General features: G+C 37.3%; 1 protein-coding gene across 1 annotated transcript in view; it reads right to left on the reverse strand.

Annotated features, from left to right (window-relative positions):
• AP3B1 (adaptor related protein complex 3 subunit beta 1) overlaps positions 1-18,762 on the reverse strand; it is a 338,444-nt gene that overhangs the window by 296,021 nt on the left and 23,661 nt on the right. The window lies entirely within an intron of this gene.

Genomic DNA, 18,762 nt, shown 5'->3' on the forward strand with positions numbered 1-18,762 from the left:
GGGGAGTTTTACATAGCAGAAATTACCTTTCACTTTAAAATAAAATCTATAATCTATAGCCCTTCTTGTTTGTATCAGAAAAGCTAAGGAAAATACTTTAGAATTTCAAAGATTATTTTACATTTTTCTAGGATGCCAAAAATTCATGTTTTCCATGGAAGCACTACGGTGCATAGCATTTGTAGTACTAGACTAAGTCCATATTTATGGAGTGTCCTGGGAAGTTAACTCCCACATACAACATTGTTTCAATGGGGAAATGTGTACAGAGTTTCAAACTGGAAGGGGGAGGGGGAGCGGGGAGAGAGGGAATCTACTCCTGAACTAGAGACTGTCTAAATAAAGAGTATCAAACTCACAGTCTACCAAGTGGGACCCAAATAGTAATACTGTAATTGGGAAATGTTTACCAAAATAAACAAAAAATATAACACAGATAATGTTCACTTGCAGTTTTCTAAGTCAATAATGGAGTCCCCAAGAATCTGTTTCCATTTGAGTTTGATGCTACTGGCCTAAATCTTAGTATAGTGTACTAAAGACTTAAGCATATTCAAAAAAACAATAAGACAAGGCATATTTATGACCTTTTGTCCTATTCAAAGAAGACACAGTAGCCAGAGCTGTCTTTTGGCTAGTTCAATTCAATTCCATATACATTTATTAAATCCCTACCACATGCAGGTTAGTGTGCTAGGAACTGAAGGAAACACAAAATTGATAACCATGGCCTTTCAAAGAGTTTACAAACTAGCACTCAGGGACATGCCCTCCAGGTGGTTTCAGAACCTATGTAAACATTTATTTATATAGTACTTATATGGCAGGGACTGTGCTAAGCATTTTTTACAAATATTACCTCACTTGATCTTCACAACCCTGAGAGATAGGTGCTATTATTATCCTCATGTTACAGTTGAGGAAACTGAGGCAGAGGTTAAATGACTTGCCCAGAGTCACACAGCTCCCAAGTGTTTGAGGCTGCTACCTAATTAGACGCAGGTCTCATCGAGAGACCTTTTGGTTTCTCCCCAAATTCTGTAGTTATTTTTCATAAGAAAATAATAAGTTAGTAAATTCACATCTGCTTCACACTTGCAAAATATTTTCTGACAACAGTCAAAATAGCCAGAAATCATAACACAAAGGGAAAAAAAACCTGCCTGTAGACATGACAAATGCCTTTTTAAAAACTCTTCAAATCATAATCCTAGCAATATTCAATCATATTAGATAATTAATGGAAAGAGCTTTGCAACCTACAGTGCTATATAAATGACAGCTATTAGAATTATTACCAACAGTTTTACAATACTGTAATATAGGAACATATTCCACACTTTAATGTAATATCTTAGCACAATGAATCAATACCTAGCACTGTATACACATACAGTAGAAGAGGAATAAATACAACAATAACACTGTTAAGTCACCACTGATGGGGATATACTTTAAATGGTTTTTTCAGTAATGGTGATGGATTCATGCTAATCCAACCAAACTCTTATTAAATCTGCCTACCCATTCAACCTTCATGAGAAAAGTTGCACATTTTCACGAAACAATAGAAAATTAAGGACATTTCAGTGATTTAAAAACAGTGATGCTAACCCAGATTCAGATGAGATTAGCACTACACTCTAACCAACAGTTAGATTAGCACTACACTCTAACCACAGAAAACAGTCAATTGTTTCAATATGTATGGTGCTGTCAGCCAGTGGTGTCAAACTCAAAGAGAAATTGAGGCCACTAAAAATTACACAAGGATCCCTATGGGCTGCATATTGACTTAGAAAACCACATATTAGAATTATCTATGTTCTAGTGCATTTTCATTTGTTTCGTTAAATATTTCCCAATTATATTTTAATCTGCTTCAAGCTGCAGGCAGGAGGACCTCTGCTCCAGAGCTCTCACCCTATTCTCCCCCTCTCTAACCCTTCAGCAATACTCAGATGGAGCTACTTTTGCACATGCTATGGAATCAAATTGTGCTTTAAGTGAACCATGTGTTCTTTATAACAAAATGCCCCATCCCCATCAGATAAACCCTCTAGACCCAAAAGGTGCTCGATTCATACCATGGCAAAGGTAGCCATGTCCCCCTTCTGACTTAATGCATTGGCTGTGTGCATTATTCTACAATCTAACACTGTTCTTGTCTTTTTAGCTCTGAAGCAAAACATCCCATAGCACCAAAGCTAGGCTGGAGAAGACACCCAGGAAACAAATGTGGTTGGAGGAAGAAGGGTCATTTTACTCACTGCTCAAAGTACATTATAAATTTAAAATGTGAAAATATTAAACAAGTACAGTAATAACACTTTTATCCAGCCAAGTTACTGAGTTTCCCAGATATCTAAAACTCACAGTGAAAAAAAACTGTAACTACATTCAGTCTGATGGAAATTGTTCTAAAATGTATTTCATACTTACCTGCATCCCAAAATACATTACACTGAAAATTTTAATTTAATCTTTATTTCTCAAGATCATCACTGTAAATATCAACTACTAAAGTGTGCATAATATAGTAACAGCCTTATTAAAGTCTCTTTATTCACAAATCAGAGACGGCATCAGGAGGCAGGACAGGAGGTGAGAGAGAGTCTATAACAAGGCGCTAGAGTAGTGCAGAGAGAGAAAAATCCTCTACTTTAAAAATTCTGATTAGAATTGAATTTCCCATAAAATAGAATAGAAAGTGACTCCTCCCCTTAGAAAACAGACAAGGCCCTTAATGTACCCTGTTGCCATGGTCTAGAGCTTAGGAGGGCCAAAACTCCCTATACTCTTTTTAAAAAGGCTACAGAGAGGGAAAAATTATCTACTTTTGAAATTTTGCCTTTTTATTATTATGAACTTGAAAAATATTAACAAACATGGACATTCCCATGTAGAAAGAACAGAAAAAGAAGGCTGCATACAAAACTATGAATCTCTATTATGTTTGGCTTAAGAGTTTTTATAAGTATATTTGTATTTAACAGGTAGTATCACTTCTACCATTCTTATCTATACCTTGTTTTCTGTGTATTTTTATTGCTTTTTTTTTTTTTTTTTTTTGGTGAGGCAATCAGGGTTAAGTGACTTGCCCAGGGTCACACAGTTAGTAAGTGTCAAGTGTCTGAGGCCTAATTTGAAATCAGGTCCTCCTGACTCCAGGGCCAGTGCTCTATCCACTGTGCCACCTAGCTGCATCCCTCTGTGTATTTTTAAATGTTTCGTTAATGTTCTTTTCTTTCTTTTCTTTTTAGCACCATATCAATACAATACCTCCTAATTTCTCTCTCCGAACTCAAAAAAAAAAATACACCATCCCTTGTAACAAATAATCATAGTCAAGGAAAAAAAATTCATATATTGCCCAAGTCTGAAAATGTATGCCTCATTCTGCACCCCTAGTCCATCACCTATATGCCAAGACTTTTTAATTTAATTCTGAACTTAAACAACAAAAAGAGTATTTCTATACACACAGAATACAAAATGAGGATTCTGTATGAAACCACAAATCCCCATTTCACCACGTTTTTTAAAAGTATACAATAAATTCCACATGTTACTTTCAAAACTATCCAGGCTATGATTCCTTCCGAACTTCTTCCTAATCTCTTCTGTGCATTTTTTAATGTTAAACTGGCTTTCTTTTTTGGCATTTCTCTTCTTACCCAATCCCTAACCCCCTCCCCCAATTAAAAACCAAAAGAAAAAAGTCCTTGAAATAGTTAAGCAAACAACAAACAGACAAACAAACAAACAAAACACAGTGGTCATGTCCAAAAAGGTAGGTCTTTTTCTACATCTTGAGTCCATCACCTCTCTATCTGGAGGTAAATAACATGCTTCATCATATATCCTCTAGCTATACAGTTGGTCACTTCATTGATCAGAGATCTTAAGTCTTTCAAAACTGTTTTTCTTTGTAATATTGTATAAACTGTTGAACACAGTGATGACTGAGAGAGCTGAGAGTGATTAGACGTTTTGGCAGACCAAAAACAAATTTAGGAGTTAAGAGGAGGAAGAGAGAGAATGACAAGAGGCTGTGATCTGAGAAACTTTACCGTTTATAACGTTGTATAAACTATATAATGTCGTATAGATTATTGTCCTGTTTCTGCTTACTTTACTCTGCATCACTTAGTATTACCCAAAACTCTCTATAATTAATCTCTTTCATTATTTCTTATGGCACAATAATATTCCATCATATTCATATGCAACAATTTGTTCAGATACTCCCCAAATGTCAAAGAGACAATCTAAGGTACACACCACCCCCCCACCTGCCACCCCTTAGAACAAAGATTCTAGTTTTTTGCTTTCTCCCTCCCTCCCCTATTTCAAGAACAGAATGGGTGTTTGGCTTGTGACTTCTTTCTCTTCTGGTATTATTCCTCCACTTAACCTTCCCATCTATCACCACGTGTTTCCCTGTCAAATTTGATGCATTTATGTATTTCTACAACAAACTTTATATATGTATATATACATGTGCACGTGTACACAGACAGGGGCAGGTGGCGGGAGAGAGAGACAGAGACAAGAAGGGTGAAGGGGCAAGGGAGAGGACTCAATCCTCCTTGTTAAATCATACCAGGATGAATATTTTGCTCCGTGTGTATATTCTTTTCATATGCCATTTTCAAGAGAAAAATGAAAAAAACTCCTTCTTCCTTCTTTCCAGATCTAGGGTGTTGCTCCTTCTGTCTTCCTTTCTCTCTTCTCTCATAAAACCCTAAGAACAGAATCAATTCACCTACAGAAACTCACTTTGGCTTTTTTTTAACTCCCTCAACACCCTTTGAAAACATTAAGATTCTGATGGGACACTTTCTTCTCCCCCAGGAGAATTTTAAAATAATGTCATTATACACCAGCCCCTTCAAACTGCATGAATTTACCTTTCTAGGTTTCTCTTTACTCTTATTTTACTAAATGTTTGCATTTAGAAATTCCTACTCAGCTTTATTCTTTTCATCAGAAATGCCTGAAAAGCTTCTATTTCATTCAAGATTCATTGTTTCCCTATAAGATTATGCTCAGCTTTGCTACTAAGTTATTCTCAGCTATATAACTTTGTTTTTATTTTTTTATTTTCATTTTATTTATTTTTTATATAAAATCCTATAACTTTTGCCTTCTGGAATACTATATTCCAGGGTATCTTCTTGTTTATAGTAGAAGCCCCACTAGTTAGTTGACAAGGACAAAAAGACTGATATAATCTTTATAGATAAGGAGTTTATATTCTAATGAGGGAGACAAGAAGTATATAGAAGCATATATAGAATAAATATTAAAAGAATAAATATAAATACGTGCTAAGTAGTTAAATACATGGTAGTCTGAGAGGGAGGGCACTAGCAGTTGGATAGAATCAGGAAATCAACCCTCTGCTGACCAAAGAAGACTTCTGACCTCATCAGTCAACTGAAACCGATCTCTCCAAAGTTACCAATAATCTCTTAATTGCCAAAGGAGGTAATGCTTGAGCTATGTCTTGAAAAAGCGAGGTGGTGGTGGAGGTGACAGATTTCAGGCATGAGGAACGGCAAGTGCAAAGGCAGAGAGATGAGCAATGGAGTACTGTAAATAAAGATCAGAAAAGGGCTAATTAAGCTAGATCAAAGATGGCAGGAAAAGGAGTAATATATAAAACCAGAAATATAGGCCAGGGACAGGTTGTAAAAGGCTTTTAAAGACAACAGAGAAGTGTACATTTGATCCTAGAGGCACTAAAGGCACTGGACTTGACTTAATAGAGTGGTCAGATCTGTGCTTAAGGGAAATCACTTTGCCTTTGCCAACAATGTGTAAGACAGAGTAGACTAAGGCTAGACTTAAGGCAAGGAAACCAATTAGAAGGTTGTTGCAATACACTAGATGAGAAGCAGTGAAGGGCTAAACTAAGGTGGTAACAGTATGAATAGAAAGAAGGAGGTAGCTAAAAGATTTTGTTGTGGAGATACAAATGGCAAGATGAGCAACTGACTGGACATGTAGGGTGAGGAAGGGAAGAATCCAGAGTATGCTGAAATCTCAGACACAAGAAGCAAGGTGGTACCTTCAGCAGAAACAGTTAAGTTTGGGAAAAGGTAAAGGGGAAAGGGCAGCAGAAGATGAATTCAGTTTTAGACATGTTGAATTTAAAATGCCTTTGGGATACAGTTTGAAATGAAGAAATGAAGGTCAGGAAAGAAACCAGGGCTGGCTATACAAGAGATCTGGGGGTAATCTACATAGAGATGACAATAACCCATGGGAGCTAATGAGGTCACCAAGAAACAGAGTATAGTAACAAAAGAGGGCCTAGGACACAGCTAGAATGTGGAGAATACTCACAGCTAAGGGATACGATATTGATAATGAGCCAGCAAAGAAAAAAAATGGTCAGACAAGTGGGAAAACCAGGAACAACAATGTCACAAAAACCGAGAGAAGAGTTTCTAGAAGGGGAGAGTAGTCAACAGTGACAGATCAAAAATGTTGAGTCCTGAGGGAAAAAACCCATCAGATTTAACAATTAAGAGATGGTCAGTAACTTTGGTGAAATCAGTTTCAATTGGATGATGAGGTCAAAAGCCAGACTGCAAAGGGCTACCGTGTGAAAAGAAAGGAAGACAGTGATTGTAGACAGTTCTTCATAGGAGTCAGTGTGAGAAAGAGGACAGTGATACAAGATGACAGCTTAAAAGAATAAGTGCTATTGAAGTTTTTAAGAATGGGGGGAAACTTGGGCGTGTTTCAAGGCAAAAGATACAAGAGAGAGAGTAGCAATAGACTCCATGCACTAAAACAGGGGGAAATTTGTTTCTGGCATCCCCAGTTGGAATTTTGAAAGCAATTTCTGACAGAAGCATTGTTATATATGCTAGATGAGGTTGTGCAGTACTAACAGCACAAAATTATACTGGAGGTACATATTTGGATTAAATAGGTTCTCTGACTCTCACAAAAGCCTGATATTTAATATTATTTCTATGAGAAAACGCTAAGTTCTAACTTAGAAAAGAATTACAAACATGTTTTTTAAGTTAGGAAATTCCTCTATTTGTGAATTAGGACAAATAGGAGTCAGAAAGTCAGTCAAATGAGCAATTTATTAAGTCCTGTGTACCAGACACTGTGCTAAGTGCTTTTTCACAAGTAGAGAGTAGTAGATAGAGAACTGGTCTCAGTCAGAATCAGGAATACCTCTGTTCAAGTCCTGCTATTGGGCATGTAAGCCTGTGCTTACATTTAACCTCATGAAATAACAAATATGATTTTAAAATAAATAAAACTGAAGCATATCATTACTAAAGTTTCTCTCATTCTTTCAGCTCTCTCAAGCTCAAAAAGATGTTTTCACTGACATCCATTTTTTACTTCTGAAACTACAAACATGAAAAATAAGTCATAAACAAGGGCAACTAATAATTTTTTTCAGATATAAATTATCACTAGTATTAAAACCAGAAATTCTTTATCATTTCAAGTGCATTTATAAAGAGGGTTCTCAAAGGTACAGAATGGGGTGGGAGTGGTCTAATCTGTTTACATGATAAAAACTGAATTGGAAAACAAAAACTTTGTCCCTCATCCAGCTGTTACTACATAAATTAAAATGCCATCTTACAGAAAGGCATTTCATTTCTATGTTTCAACATCCAATTACTGAGCTCTTACTAGGTGCCAAGTACTATGCCAAGCACTTGGGATACAAAGAAAAGCCCTGCCCTCAGGGAATTTACATGTATTAGATATCTATTCTATACCAGCACCATATCTTCTCCATCAGAGGAGACACGGTGCTAGTATTCAGAATATTAAGGTAGGCTGCATCTCACTTGCAAAATGAGAGGGAAAAAGTTCTAAGTCTCTGCCTACACATACAGCAATAAATTTTATATTGAAAAGTAAAGTTGTGTCTTCTTCATCTATAGCCAAAAGGATCAACATACAACTTAAGTTATTTACTGCTGCTAAAAAGCAGCTGTGGTAGACTTGGAAAGATTACTGAACTCAGAAGACATGAATTCAAGTTCAGGCTCTCCTCTTGCTGAGTCGTGTGACCTTGAACAAGTGACCTGTCTTCTCTAAGGTTCAGTTTTTTTCCCACTTAATGAAATTAGAAATTGAAAGATATGATCTCTAAAGTCCCTGCCATTCCTACCATTTTATTTTATATTTATTCTATTTAGTAGTCTATTTAATATACATATGTCCTTTTATCACTATAGTCTATAATGGTACGGTTACTATTTATGCCTACCTGTTAAGCTGACAATTATTTATTGTCGATATCAGTTAAATATAAGCTGCACAAGGGTAGAACTGGCTTGCTTTTCCATTTGTAAACCCCATTATACATTACTTGGCACTACAGCAGTTGTTTAATAAATGCTTATCTACTGATTACTTGTGTGAGAAACAATGTAACTATAAGACATAGTACTTAAAACATCCAACTCAACTCAAATGTTTATTCAATAAGTTCAGGTTCAGTTCCAAAAGTTTCCAAGACAGATTTTTCCCATATCATTTTTACTTGCTCCCCTCTCTCCAGCTCAGCTCACATCTTTTTTTTTTCATCCCACTAACTCATCTTCCCTCTTGGTTTCCAGAAGTGTGTCTACAAACAAAAAGATTACCTGTCAAAAAAGCAATGGGTCTGACCACCACCAAAAAGCAAACACACATAGAAGAGCCATCTAACTCTTCATATCTGTACTCCAGGGTAAGGGGTATGTCCACTAATAAAGTTTTCCAAAATTTCAGATCGACATCCTTCAGAGTCCCCTCGAGCTGTTAGCCTTTACCCCCCTTCTGCTTCACATATAAAAGCTCCATTTTCATATTCATTAACCTGTATGCCTCAGTGTCCTTATTTGTAAAATGTAGGTAATAACAGCACCTACCTCACAGGGTTGTTGTGAGGATCAAATGAGATAATAGTTGTAAAGCATTTAGCAGAGTGATAGCACATAGTAAGCACTATGTAAGTGTTAGCTATTATTATTAGCATCACACATAACTGTTTGAGTTGCTATTATGTACATCCAATAGATGAAATTATGAGCACCAAGTTTCGTACAAAAATTACAATAACCTATCTACTTTCACCAACATCTCTTATGTGGCAATATAATAAATTCTTTATAATCTGTACTAAAGAGTGAAAATAATTTTAAAAATCCAAGACCCTTTTGTATTTGGCTTTGGCATACTTTTTTTAAAGAATCAGAACCTCCCAGTTTTGTTTTGGTTAGTCTAATGTTAAAATCAGTTCTCATTCCCTAAGCAGATACCATTCTTTATACTGGGGAGTATCATATCAGAAGTGAAAGAAGAAAGAAGAAAGAAGAATCTGGCCTGATACTAAAAATTTAATTGACTATTCCAAGAATACGTCTTAACAGTTCTACAGAGAAATGCAAAGTGAAATACTAAAAAGAACATAGAATCTATAATATATCCCTCCTTAATTTATCACAAGGGGAAAAGTGGTATTTTTTAAGCTCAATTTATAAAAGAAAACCGTTGAGATCTAAACAAGTTATTATTAATTTTATTGTTCTCAGCAGTTAAAAACATCTGTGATACACATTTCTACATAGTCAAAACACATTTCACTTTCATTGACATCATTTTGATTGTATGTGGTCAGGATTATCTCACGGAGATTCATCAGCTCAGCATTAATTAGTATTGCGGAAGAGTGCACTCCCTCCAAACAATTCATCTTTGCTGGCTGACATGGCTCGTTGAAACTGGAAGGCCACCATATTAACAGGCACAATGCCACAGTAACAGATGGGTATAAATGCAGACATGCCAAAGAATCAGTTTATGCATCAAGTTTGAATATTAGGATTAGATTTCCCTCCAAGAAATTCATAAACTGTAGTCTATGCAAGTTCACCACAATTGTGGATAAGAGGACATGCCAACTTAGAGTTAATTTGTAGAATTTTTTTAAAATTTTTCATGGCTACAGAGAGCAAGTTTTCATTCTGATGAGTTTGGATTGGTTTTCTGCAAAGGGAACTGGGGGAAACCAATATTATAATATCACCTCCACCACTCAACAATTTTCCCCCCAAAGATGCTTGCAAAATCTCAGCAAAAACACATTTTTAAAAAGTCACATGGCCTAGCCAACTTTCCTGATGAATAAACCAGCAGGATGCAGAAGCCAAAGCCACATTTAAAAAAAAAATCTGTAATAAATTACAAATGCATTTTGTTTGGCAGAAACAGAATCTAAAAATGCAAATTACTTAAGTATAAATGCTCATTTCAAATTCTGCCATCTGTTGAAAAAATACTAAGATACTTATCAATAATAACTTGTGGTTGTCAAAAGATTTATTAACAAATGATAACATTTGGGTTTTTTTAAACCCACTGTATACCAAACTATATTAAAACTTTTCATAGTATTCGCACATGAAAACTACCTCAAGCATGTGAAAGGGCACCATACTTCCAGCCTGGGAAAGCTAGACAGTACTAGTCTCCAAAAAAAAAAATTAAGATTCATTTGTTTAAAACCAATACCCTGTCCCTTGCCAATTAGAGCTGTGCAATTAGAATATTGGTCAATACCCACAGAAAGAAACAGAATTTAGCTAATTTATGACTGTTTTTGTTTTATACTCCTATTTCCAAGACTAACTACTCAGTAGTAGTAGGCTATATGACCCTGGATAAGGCACTTAACTTCTCTGCTCCTCATCTCTGTAAAAAAAGTAAATCAGATTACCTGATATCTCACATTCCTTCTAGTTAACAATACTGTATTGATTACCTATGCTTCAGAGGTCTAATTTGGAGTTTGAATCCTGACTTAAGTGCAAATATATTCTTATCTCAAATAATATATATTTCATAGGTCTTACCTTTCAAGCCAGATTCAGTAAAAACTTTCACATGTGCTGAAGGCAGGAAATATCTAACAATTACTAGTAAGAGCAGAAGCGTAATTTATTAATTTGCTACTTTGTTCTTCCTAGTTTTTCTAGAAAGTTTGATATAGAGCTTAAATATTTCACATAACTTTTTCTTGTATCATTTAAAACAAAGTTCCAATGTTACAGACATTCTAACATAGTACATCATATATGTCATATATCATTAAGTCAGTGTTTTCTGAGATGATCATAATTTGACTAAATGGCTTTTAGAATTCAGTCCTTCTTGCATCATCAGGATACATCTAAAATCAAGTTACAATCAAAGGTAGACAAAAATCTAAGATTTTTCTCCCTATCGACATGTTTCCTGGTTCTTTCGTAACCGAATTCAGAGAGGAATGGGGGTAGGAAAAAAAAGGAGAAAGATACCTGCTTTATGACCTGTTCCAAAACACCAGAGCAGTTTCTTTCCAATCATGTGGCTTTTTACCTAGAGCTTTGACCTTTTCCACCTCTGTGTTTCTAACATGGTTGAGTTAATTCTAATAATCAAAAGATTTTTTTACAAGCAATGCATATTGAACAGATAGTTATATTCCTATACTCTGTGGTCACACTTCAATCAACATAGACAAATAAAAGAAAGAAACAACTCTACAGCTCATTTTAAACAATTATCTTTCATCTGAATTTTTATTTTTCCTATACAAAAGCAAAGGGGTAGTGACTGCTAGGAGCATTTAAAATGCTTTAAGATGTAACATTATAAAAATAAGTGCATTATTTTGGCACGGACACTTTACACAAAAAAACTAAATGCTATGTAATTTATTACAGCATTACAATGATTACATCATAAGAACCAATCTGGACCCTGAAGAAGAGAGAAAAAAATTAATCTTCTTTCCTTCTTTGCAGAGGTAAAAACTATAGATATGAAAAAACTGCCTATACTTTCAGACTCAGCTGATAACAGTTTTACTAAGCTATTTGTTTCTTTTCTTTTTTTATTCTTTGTTACAAGGGCTGGTTCTCTGGGAAGAGTTTGGGGAGAGGGTTATATTTGGAAGTAAAGATAATGTAAGGTAACAAAAAGACATCAATAAAAAAATTTAATGATGTTTCCTGTCCCTCAACTACATAGGGGCCAAATAAACCAAGAAGCTTAAATGTGTTTAGATCTGAAAAAAAGGCATGGAAGCATTCAGTTGCCCACAGAATTCTCAACACATGAACTGACAACTATTCTTATCACTTCAGTTTATCGAGGGCCAGTGGATAGAACACTGGATAGGCCAGTAGTCAGGAAGACCTCAGTTCAAATCCAGCCTCAGATACTTTCTAGCCATGTGACCCTGAGCAAGTCACTTCACCATTTGCCTCAGTTTCCTATCTGTAAAATGAGCTAGGGAAGGAAATGACAAACCACTCCAGTAAATCTGCCAAGAAAACTCCAAGTGGCGTCATGAGAGTCAGATACAAGAGAAACAACTGAACAACAGTTTACCAGGGTTCAAAGAAAAACATGAATCCCCAGTTCTTTTGGTTATAAAAAAGAAAATGAATATTTTCCTATATTCTGGAAGGGTTATGAGATTGGGCCAAAATAGCATAAATGCAATTTGAATATTTTAATAGAAAGATATTAAAGAAGAGATAAATTGTCAATTCTTGTTTATCTAGGCTAAGAGAAAACAGTGGTAACATAGATAATTCCACCTTATATGTCCTGATGCATTGCAAATTCAACAGGCCTAAAATTCCTCCTCCAAACTTCCCCATTCCCAGTAAGGGAATCAATCAACAAACATTTATTAAGCACCTACTATTATGCTGCACTGAGACAAGTGCTAGGGGAATAAAAGAGTTTGTAAAAGTCTGTATCTCTAAAGATCTTGCAACCCAACAGGAGAGACAACATGCAAACAAATATATACAAAGCAAGCTATATACAAGAGAAATAGGAAATGATTAACAGAAGGAAGGCACTAAGACTAAAAGAGGTTAGGGAAGGCTGCCTTTAGAGTTTTAGTTGGAACTTAAAGGAAGCTAGGGAAGTTAGTAGTCAGAACAGAGAAGAAAGAGTATTCCAGGCATTCAAGACAGAGAAAATGCCCAGAGCTGAGAGATGTGGTATTTTTGTTCATCGAACAGCCAAGACATCACTGTCACTTGGTCTAATCAAGCTGGAAGCACTAGGTTATGAAGGGTTCTTGAAGGCCAAATAGAACATTTTTCATTTGATCCTAGAGGCAATAATTTACTAAGTCAGGGGTATGAAAAGGGGAGGTTACATGATTGGACCTGCCCTCAGGAAAATCACTTCAGTGGCTGAATGGAGGACAGACTGGAGCCTTGAGGCAGCATACCCACAAGCAGGCTAATGCAATAATCCAGGCATGGAGTGATGAGGGGCCTGCTCTAGAGTGGAGCAGTGTCAGAGGAGAGAAGGAGGCATATTTGAGAGATGGTGCAAAGGTGAAATCAACAGTCGACAACAACTTGGACATGGGGGGGGGGGAGTAACAGTGAAGAGTCCAGGATGACTTCTAGATTATAAGCCTGAGGGATGAGGAGGATGGTGTTGCCCTCTACAGTAACAGGGAAGGTAGGAGGAGTTCAGGGTTTAGGGGAAAAGATAATGAGTTCTGTTTTGAACATATTGTGCTTAAGATATCTAGAGGACACCCAGTCAAATGTCTGAAAGGCAGCTGGAAATGTGAGACAGGGGGTCAGCAAAGAATTTGGGGCAAGATAGGTAGATCTGCGAATCATTAGCACACAGATGGGAACTAAATTCATGGGAGCTGATGAGATCACCAAGTGAAGCAGTATAGAGAGAAGAGGACCCTCAAGGTCAGAACCCTATGGGATACCTACGGTTAAAGGGTGTGATCTGGATGAGGATCCAGCAAAAGACAAAGGAGTAGTCAGTGAGGTAGGAGGAGAACCAGGAAAGAGTGGTGTCCTGCAATGTGGAGAGAAGAGAGTATCAAGCAGAGAATGTTGAGCAGTGTCAAAGGCTGCACGGCAAACAAGGATTCAGAAAAGGATGTGACAACTAGGAGACCATTAATAAATTCAGAGGGGAGTTTTGGTGGAATGATAAGGTTGGAAACCAGACTGTAAGCAGTTATGAAGAGAGTGGGAGAGACAAAGTGGAGATACCTGGTGTGGATGGCCTTTTTGAGGAGTACAGCTACAAAGGGCAGAAGAGATACAGAACAATAGTTAGTGGGAATAGAAGATCAAGTGAGGATTTTTTTGTGAATAAGGGAGACATGGGCCTGTTTGTAAGCAGGAGGAAATGAGCCAGTAGACAGGAAGAGACTGAAAATAAGTTAAAGAGTGGGGAAGACAGAGGAAACAATCTGGTGGAGGAGACAGAATGGAACAGGATCACTTAGCCTTGGTAAGGAGCAAGACACTTCATCACATCAGATGGGTAAAAGAGGAAAGAGTAGCAGAAGGCACCTGAGTGACAGGAAATGAGGAAAAAGGGAGAAGGAGCTGAGACAAGGATCTCAGCTGGGAGACTGGTGGCAAGGGGAACCATGGGAGGTTTGAGAAGAGATGGAAAGATTTGGAAAAGCTGCTATAGAAAGTGGGATAGTGAGTTGAGAAGGGAGATATAATAAGATTGCCTACCAGCAGTGAGGGCCCAGTTGAGGCTGTGTAGCATAAATTTGATGCAGACCTGGTTAGAGCAGTTGTGCGATTTTCTGCACCTTCATTCAGCAGCATGTGTATAGGAGTAAAGGCAGCAAATAGTGGAAGTGATTCAAGACTGAGGCTTGAATGGATATAATCAGCGATATGTTAAGGGAACTGGGATTTAAAAGAAGAGGATGGTGTAGAATTGAATTGGTTCACCACAGAGTCAAGATGGAGAGAAGAAGAGAGAGTGGCTAGTGTAGGGGAGATGGTGAGGGAGAAAACTGAGAGGTTAAGGTGTTAGAAGTTACAGGGCAAAAGAAGAGTAGAGTTTTGTTTAAAAAAAAAAAAAAGGTAGTAGGAGAGGAGGAAAGCCAATAGATTATGGTCAGACAACTGAGATTTCGGAATTCTTGAACATAGAGGTAATACATCTGTGGATGATGACAAGAGGAACCATCATCCTTCCAAAGTTCACATCTTAGGCATCGTTCTTGGCTCCTCCCTCTCCCTCACTTACCCCCGAGGTCCCCATCCAATCAGCTGGCAAGTCTTGTCAACTCTACCTCTACATCTCTAACATACTTGCCCTTATTTTCACTCTCACAGCTTTTGATTCAAGCCTTTCATCTGAACTGCACAAGTCTCTTAATTGGTCTCTGATGCAGTCTTTCCTCTTTACAATTCATGTAGCTGCAACATTGATACTCCTATTAACACATGTCAACCCCACCCCCTCAAAAATCTTCAACAGTTCTTTATTGCCTTGATCACAGCATTGCTCAGACCAACCTTTAAGGCCCCCTAAAATCTAGCATCCACCTATTTTCCAGTCTTATTTCGTATCACTTCCATTCATACATTTTGAATTTCAGTCAAATCAGTATATTAGTTGCTCTCTTAAGGAACAATTCATTTCTCCAATATTTCTGCCATGTTGTGGGTGCTCACACATACTTTGGTTATACTTCCTTCTCAAGGCCAGACCTCTAAGAATGCTTAGCCTCCTTTAAGGTATAGCTCAGGTGTACCACACAAAGCCTTCCAATCTGGTCATTTGTTTTAACAGATTTTTAATGATATATTTTGTTTTTACATTATCTAGATTTCCTCCTTTATCACCCTCCCTACCACAGAGTCAACTCTTAACACAAATAAATTTTTTTAGAAAGAGGAAAAAATATACAGCAAAACCAATCAACACAAGGAAAAAGTCTGATATGATATGCATTGTGCCACTCCACAGAATCCACCATCTGTAAAGAAGCAGAGGGAAATGTCTTCTCATACCTCTTATTTGGCACCAACCTAATGATTCATCATTTTTGTTTGTTTCTTTTTGGTATGGTTTTGTTTTGTTTGTTTGTTTGTTTTTGTGAGGCAATCGGGGTTAAGTGACTTATCCAGGGTCACACAGCTAGTGAGTATCATGTGTCTGAGGCCAAATTTGAACTCAGGTCCTCCTGACTCCAAGGCTGGAGCTCTACTGACTACGCCACCTAGCTGCCCCATGATTCATCATTTTGCAACAGTGTTTTGATTGTTTTATTGTTGTAGCAGTTAATCACTTTATTTTTCTGCTTCTGCTTTCATTATTTAGCACCAGTTCACTGATGTCTTTTTTTATTCTTCTCTATATGTTCATCATTTTTTTTAAATTTATTTATTTTTAGTTTTCAACATTCACTTTGTCAAGATTTTGAGTTCCAAATTTTCTCCCCATCTCATCCCTGTCCCCACCCTAAGATGGCATGCATTCTGTATACCTCTTCCCCTAATCTGCCCTCCCTTCTACCTCTCCCCCCCTTCTCTTACCCCCTACCCCTTCTATTTTCCTGTAGGGCAGGATATATGTCAATACCCCCTTTCCTGTATTTCTTATTTCCCAGGTGCATGTGAAAACAATTTTTTTAACATGTGTTTTTAAAACTGTGGATTACACATTTTCTCCCTTCCTCCCTCCCCACCCACCCTCACTGAAAAGGCAAGCAACTCAATACAGGTTATACATGTGTAAGTCATGCAAATCACTTCCATAGTAGTCATGTTGTGAAAAACTAAGTATATTTCCCTTCATCCTATCCCACCCCCCATTTATTCTATTCTCTCTTTTGACCCTGTCCCTCCTCATAAGTGTTTGCTTCTGATCATCCCCTCTCCCAATCGGCCCTCCCGTCTATCATTACCCTGCTATCTTGTCCCCTTCCTCCCCTTATTTTTCTGTAGGGTAAGATAGATTTCCATACTTAATTGTGTACATTATTGCCTCCTTAAGCAAAATCCTATAAGAATAAGATTCACTCATTCCCTCTCACCTTCCCCCATTTCCCCTCCACTATAAAAGCCTTTTCTTGTCTGTTTTACGTGAGATAATTTACCCCATTCTACTCCCTTTCTCCTTCTCCCAGTATAATCCTCTCTCACCTCTTAATTTATTTTCCAGATATCACCCATTCATCTTCAACTCACCCTGTGCCCTCTATCTATCTATCTATCCATCTATACATACATATAATTTTTTCCCCTCCCACTAACCTAATACTGACAAAGCACTCATGAGTTACAAATATCATCTTTCCATGCAGGAATGTAAACAGTTCAACCTTAATAAGTCTCTTATGATTTCTCTTTCCTGTTTACATCCTCATGTTTCATTTGAGTCTTGTATTTGAAAGTCAAATTTTCTATTCAGTTCTGGTCTTTTCATCAAGAAAGCTTGAAAGTCCCCTATTTCACTGAATGACCATTTTTTACCCTGAAGGATTATACTTAGTTTTGCTGGGTAGGTGATTCTTGGTTGTAATCTTATCTTCTCTGTCCTCTGGAATACTATATTCCATGCCCTCCGGTCCCTTAACGTAGAAGTTGCTAAGTCTTGTGTTATCCTGATTGTGTTTCCATAATCAATACTTGAATTGTTTCTTTCTGGCTGATTGCAATATTTTCTCCTTGACCTGGGAACTCTGGAATTTGGCTACAATATTCCTAGGAGTTTTCCTTTGGGGATCTCTTTCAGGAGGTGATCAGTGGATTCTTTCAATTTCTATTTTACCCTCTGGTTCTAAAATATCAGGGCAGTTTTCCTTGATAATTTCTTGAAAGATGATGTCGAGGCTCTTTTTTTGATCATGGCTTTCAGATAGTCCAATAATTTTTAAATTCTCTCTCCTGGATCTATTTTCCAGGTCAGTTGTTTTTCCAATGAGATATTTCACATTCTCTTCTATTTTTTCATTCTTTTGAATTTATTTTACAGTGCCTTGATTTCTCAAATTGTCACTAGCTTCCAATTTCTCCATTCTATTTTTTAAGGAAGTATTTTCTTCAGTAAGCTTTTGGACTTTTCCATTTGGCCACAATTTTGCTTTTTTAGGGCATTCTTCTCTTCATTGGCTTTTTGGACCTCTTCTGCCATTTGCGTTAGGCTATTTTTTAAGGTATTGTTTTCTTCAGTATTTTTTTGGGTCTCCTTTAGCAAGCTGTTGACTTGTTTTTCATGATTTTCTTACATCACTCTCAGTTTTTCCTTTACTTCTCTTACTTGCTTCTCAAAATCCTTTTTGAGCTCCTCTATAGCCTGGGACCAATTCATATTTTTCTTGGAGCTTTGGATGTAGGAGCTTTGACTTTGTTGTCTTCTTCTGGTTGTATGTTTTGATCTTTGTCACCAAAGTAAGATTCTATAGTCTGACTCTTTTTGGGCTGCTTGCTGATGATCTCAGCCAATTACCTGAGTTATAAACTCTTTGTTAAGGTAGGGGTCTGCTTCCAGTGTGGAGAATGTACTGTCCCAAGCTTTGGGGGTTTTGTGCAGCTGTTTTCAGAGATACTTCTAGGCACCTGTAAATTTTCAGTTCTTCCAAGGTGCTATGATCAAGAGCGAGATGTTTGCTCCTTTCCTGGCCTGTGCTCTGGTCTATGAGTGACCACAAGCACTCTTTTCTGTCTTGGAACTGTGAGAAGGATCCACAGCCACTACAAGCTCCACCAAGCCAGTGCTTCTCCTCGCTCCAGGACCGCCACCCAAAACTGTGACCCAGATCCAACCACAGGCAAAGCAAGAGAATCTTGCACCAGCAAAAAGATCCCTGCAATCCCCCTCTGATCAGCCACTTGATTCCCCCTCAGTCTGTGGGCCAGAAGCTCAGGAAGCAGCTGCCACCCCAGGGCCAGATTCGGGACTAGAGCTGAGACCACC

Source organism: Vombatus ursinus, unplaced genomic scaffold (assembly GCF_900497805.2).
Source record: "Vombatus ursinus unplaced genomic scaffold, bare-nosed wombat genome assembly UNPS02014772.1, whole genome shotgun sequence".
NCBI classification, from domain to species: domain Eukaryota; kingdom Metazoa; phylum Chordata; class Mammalia; order Diprotodontia; family Vombatidae; genus Vombatus; species Vombatus ursinus.